We start from the raw sequence: 6,000 nt of genomic DNA, 5'->3' as shown, positions 1-6,000 counted from the left end.
CAAGACAAACAACAAATGCTACTATACACTGCTCAAAACTGGCATTTAAATCATCAGTGGCAAATCCTTTACATACTGTATGTAAACCTACTTACATACTGTGAGTCAGAAGAGCCAGACTGTCCTTGCGAAGAGTGAGGAATTGCCAGCGGTTTGATGAGGAACAGCCGGGGGCTTGAGTGAGGAAAGGCCCGCGGCTTGAATGAGCAGCAGCCAGCAGCTAGAACAAGGAATGGCCGGCGGATTCGGGAAAGGAGCGGCCGGGAGTTGCGGCAACCACATTTGACGACCCAGGGATGGACTCCGCTTCGTCCACAGTGAAAGCCGATCTGGCGATCCACAGTGCAAAGTTGATGTATTTCCTCAGCAACCAGCAAGGATCAGCTCTAGGCATCATGAAGCGTATATCATGCTCTTTTGAAATCTGTAACATAGTATACAGTAAATAAAGATAAAGAAATAAAGAAACTTGACTCCAAATAAAATGTTCAAATGAACACTGACCAAGATTAATAAATGCTGTAGAAGTGTTGTTGATTGTTTTCTTGTCATGTAATGTAGTAAAGTATGTTAACATGTGAACCCATATCGTAAAGTTTTACATTTTAATTTAACATTTTTATTCAGAGTATCATTATTATTACACTATTATTATTATATATTTATTTACTTACTTATTTTTAGAGAGAGACCTTGGAAAATGACCCCTGAAAAATAAAAATAAATAAATAAAAATGTATGCATTTAATTGATACATAGAGCTAAATTTTGATCAACAGGAAGTAGGAACTTAGTAAATGACTGCCAATGCTTGATAAAAAGTACCAACACTTTCAGTTCCCCTGCTAAAAGCGTCATGGGACAATGTGCTAATTGTGTACAGTGTGGCTAAAAAACACTGTGACCTTAAGATGTGAAAACATTAATAAAAAGTGGAAAATCCATGAGATAAGAGTTTTGTGCATCTGTTCACAGTTTAAAACTAAGAATATAAAAGGTCATGCAATTTTTAAAATAGATAAATAACCATGAGGAAGTAAATAAATACAGTGCACCTCAAGAAACTGTATGCCCTGTTGCTCACAATCTCTCTGTCTATATAAGCTGAATTAGAACATTATGAACAATGAACAAAATTCTGATCTATAGCTGCGTGTGGAGACACATGCAGCCATTTGATAAGAAAACTCTGCAATGCTACTGCTGAAATTGCCTTTGTGTCCTTCCTTTGAATCCAGACTAACTGAATTGGTCTGAAGAACATAGGAAGACATAAATATTGACATGTCCTATGGAAAGGGGTAGGCAATAAGAAGGGTATAATGGTTTTATTACATTTCCTATGTGTCATTAAGCCAGCCACCTTAGCAGATGGTGAGGTGGTCTCTATAACCCAAAAGGCCATTAACAGAACCTGTTCTACAGTAGGGATGGGCAAATCGATCCTAAAGTATCGTTATATATCGATACTGATGCGAGTATCGAAAGTATCGGTACTCAAATAAAAATATCGATACTAAGGTGTTTTTATTTACCAGTGATTTTGTTTATTAAACAAAAAATAATGGCAACAATATGCCTTAAATTGTGTGGAAGGGATTTTCTTGCTCATCTGAACAGACGCAAATGTTGCAAGGCAGAATCAATCAATTACAGAGAGCGTTCACTCTCTTCTGACAGTGCATTTAAAAAGAGCTGCATTTCCCAAGAGTAGCCTATAATAAGAAAGCATTTATGTTTTTGGAAAAGGCAGCCCAGAACAATGCAGAACAAACATAGGCTATATGTTTTTGAGTTATGTCACAATAAACCTATTGAAATTGTACCCTAGTTGGTGCAGTACATTTATTTACATTTGAATGTTAAAAGTTCATATTGCTCATGTTCTATTCTGTATTGTTAATATAAATCATACACTCTCAGAATAAAAAGGTTGCATTTTATGAATGCAACAGCCTATTACTGGCAGTCCCTTATGACAATGAACCATGGTGAACATGGTTTAACTATAGTATTTGTAAGTTTCCTTGGTTACCACTACAGTAAACATATTTTAAGCATGTGTAAACAAAAATATAACCTAATAAGTTACAATTAAGGCGTATTGAATGTTAAAATGCATTTCAAATATAAAGTTAAGTAGGTATTATTACCCATTGTACTCATAATATTTAAATACATTTCATAATCTAAACGTTCAGTTTAGAAGTATGGTATCGGTATCGTATCAAAAACAAAATATGAGGTATCACCCATCCCTATTCTACAGGGGGAATGAACATGCACTGGGCAGGAAATAAGTAATACAAATTTTGATTGTCTCTTAAAAAAAATTGTTATCTGTCTTTATGATTTAATGAGGAAAGCTTTAGTGCAAAAGGAAATGTGCTTCCGCTTTTTTTTAAATCAAAGCACTTCAGCATTTGAATGAGTCTGAATGAAACTGTAACCATTTGAGGTCATTTGAGGTCTTTGGTGCATTTAATATATGCAAGTAGATCTTTAAACATTTTCTGTGCTTCTTAAATTAATTGCAAAATATGTTTTGGCATCACAGTACTTCCAACACAATCTCATGGCAAAAAAACTATTTTGGGGGTTTTGGTTGAATTCAAAGCTAACAAGAATGTTTTGCTAATGTTGCAAAACATTCTTTGCTAATGTTCCAATGGTAACACTTCAGATTAGGGAACACACTATTAACTATTTTCTTTCAATAAACTCCTAATTTGTTGGTTATTGATAGTAAGTAAGGTAGTTGTTGTATTTGTTAAGTTTAGGTATGGGGTAGGGTTAAGATATCTGGACTATGGTCATAAGACATTTATATGTGCTTTATATCTACTAATAAGCAGCCAATATGCTAGTAAAATGCATGCTAATAAGCAACTAGTTAATAGTGAATAGTGTTACCAAGTCTAAAATGTTTCCGTTCTAATTAAGTTATACAATTTTTACTCCTGCACTCTTAAAAAAAGGTGCCAGACAGAACCAAAAAGGGGGTTTCACGGCCCTGCCATAGAACCATTTCTTTTTTTCTTGGTGCCATAAAGAACCTTTTATGATACCAAAGTTATGATGTAATGAAGTAAAAATACTTTGTTACAGTAAGTATTTTTTGGGAGTATCTGTACTTTACTTTTATTTCAGTCAACTTTTACCATTACTCCACTACATTTCCTAATTAAAATGTATACTTTTACTCCAATACATTTCCCATAAGTATATTCATTACTTACTACAAAATAGTCAAAAGAACACAGACTGCAAGAAAGCAGGTTTGACGAATCAGTGGTCTGGCGTTTGCAAGTTAGATTCCTAAAAACACTTTTGCTCTCGTGTAATCAAGTGTGCACCACACACAACCGCGGATGATTTAACTTTCCCACTCAAGTCGAGGCTGGGGTGTGTGATATACAGCATTGTCTGTGATAATATGGTAAGTGTTGTAAGGATGTGCAATCTGACGTTATCAAGTAGTCTATATCACCGAATCATACACAGAGTGCATGCACATTAATATATTAGTCTATTAAAACTCAATATTCCAGACATCCTTAATTGTAGACGGCAATAATTCTTCTGTATGCTTTTTATATTTATATAATTTAATGTAGGCTTAGTTAGCGTATCTATATGACACAAAGAGTATTATTTAGTTGGATGAACGCATTTAATTAATCATTTTATACAAGTTCAGTGATGCAATAAGTTACTTACATTTTAGATATAATATTGCTTGTTTTTGCTCAATTTTGCTAACGAAAGTAGTTCCAAACAAAGATCAATGGACAGTGTTTACTTATTGAATGAATCAGCTTTTTGAATGAATCGGTTGAATAAGCGATTCAGTGATTCACTCATTAAAACGGTCAAATGCTTTGTTTCTGAATTAATCAGTTTTAAATTATTTCAAATATCAGTATTCAAATGCCCATTGCCCATTTGTTTTATGTTAAAAACAAACCATTAAGCGTATTTATGCATCTGTAACTGCAGTTTAAATGAATCCATGTCCTAAATGCTATTTCATATACAGATTCCAGAAATATTTACTTACAGTACAGACCAAAAGTTTGGACACACCTTCTCATTCAAAGAGTTTTCTTTATTTTCATGACTATGAAAATTGTAGATTCACACTGAAGGCATCAAAACTATGAATTAACACATGTGGAATTATATATGGAATTATATACATAACAAAAAAGTGTGAAACAACTGAAATTATGTCATATTCTAGGTTCTTCAAAGTAGCCAACTTTTGCTTTGATTACTGCTTTGCACACTCTTGGCATTCTCTTGATGAGCTTCAAGAGGTAGTCACCTGAAATGGTCTTCCAACAGTCTTGAAGGAGTTCCCCGAGAGATGCTTAGCTTTGTTGGCCCTTTTGCCTACTGTCTGCGGTCCAGCTCACCCCTAAACCATCTCGATTGGGTTCAGGTCCAGTGACTGTGGAGGCCAGGTCATCTGGCGCAGAACCCCATCACTCTCCTTCTTGGTCAAATAGCCCTTGATGCCTTCAGTGTGATTCTACAATTTTCATAATCATGAAAATAAAGAAAACTCTTTGAATGAGAATGTGTCCAAACATTTGGTCTGTACTGTATGTTGGAATGAAAGACACTAAGTACCGGATGAAGTGCTTCTTATTCTTACCCAAAAAATACAAAATGGAAGAAATAGTTGAAACTGATCTCAGTCTTGCTACTCAAGCTGTGTATGAACATTTATATACATATATATATATATTTGTTTCTTTCCCATTTTGCATTTACTTGTACTTTTACTTTCAACACTTTAGTACTTTTAAGACTTAGTACAATACTTAAGTATGATAAATACGTACTTAAGTACAATAAATATCAAATACTTTAACACTTTTACTCAAGTAATAACCTAAACGGTGACTTCAACTTCTACCAAAGTCATTTTTTGGTAAGATATCTGTACTTTTACTTGAGTATGACTTTCAGGTACTTTATACACAACTGTCTGATACAACAAAGAACCTTTTTTTAAGTTCTAAGAATCACTGATGAAAAGGTTCTTAAAGAACAATCCATTTCTATGAAGTATATATTTAATGCAAGTATATCTGTTACATTTATGAACTTTCTGTTTCCTTATTTGGTCATCTTCCTTTTCTTGTTTTGTTAATTGATTGATCCCCACCGGTCTCCAGTTCCCTCATTACCTCCTGTGTGCTTAAATACCCTGTCTGTTTAGTTCTTCTTCGTCCGTGATTAACCTAATGATGTAGTGATGTGAGTTATGTGATGTAGTATCCTGATGTTAGTTAATGTAGTAGTGTTGTACATTGTCTGTTATCTCCATCGATGTTCAGTAAACTCCTCATTTGATTAAGACCCTCCTCGAGCGCTTGTTTTCTACGTTAGCACGCATCCAACTGTAACAGTATCAGTAACAAGATTTTCTTATATTTAACTTTGCTTTTTTTATAACTAATAATCCAATCAGTGAAGTCCTCTGTAAGTTAGCCGTCATAATTGCACTAGTAAGTGACATAAGTGAACACTTCTGTGAAATGTATATTTTTTGAGGATTCTTGGAGAGTTTTGAGTCCTGCAAAACAGCATTAACATGAATGAACAAGAAGTAAAAAAAATAAAAAAAACTTTAGATGAATTTCAAAATTAAACATTTTTGAAATAAAACATTCCATGAAAAATGTATAAATGATGTTGTTGTGCTAAATTTTTGAGAACAAAAGACAGACTAACTCTGTTCTGTTACCATCACTAAAATATTGTTTGTTCATAACATTGATAGAACCTTGTCAGAATGTTCTGAAAACTTTCCTTATTGGCTGGTTTGGTGGTGCAATATAATTTGTTAATTGTCATATAATCTGCTTGCACTCCAGTGACGGTTATGTTAAGAAGTGGATCCTCATGCTTTTGTTCTAAAAATCCTGTTTTCATACAATTCCCATTGAATTCATACAAAATCGCCACCTCATTTTCTGGTAATTCAGG

This window comes from Carassius carassius, chromosome 25, assembly GCF_963082965.1.
Source record: "Carassius carassius chromosome 25, fCarCar2.1, whole genome shotgun sequence".
Classification (NCBI taxonomy): Eukaryota; Metazoa; Chordata; class Actinopteri; order Cypriniformes; family Cyprinidae; genus Carassius; species Carassius carassius.
Note: the sequence above shows the minus strand (reverse complement) of the source record.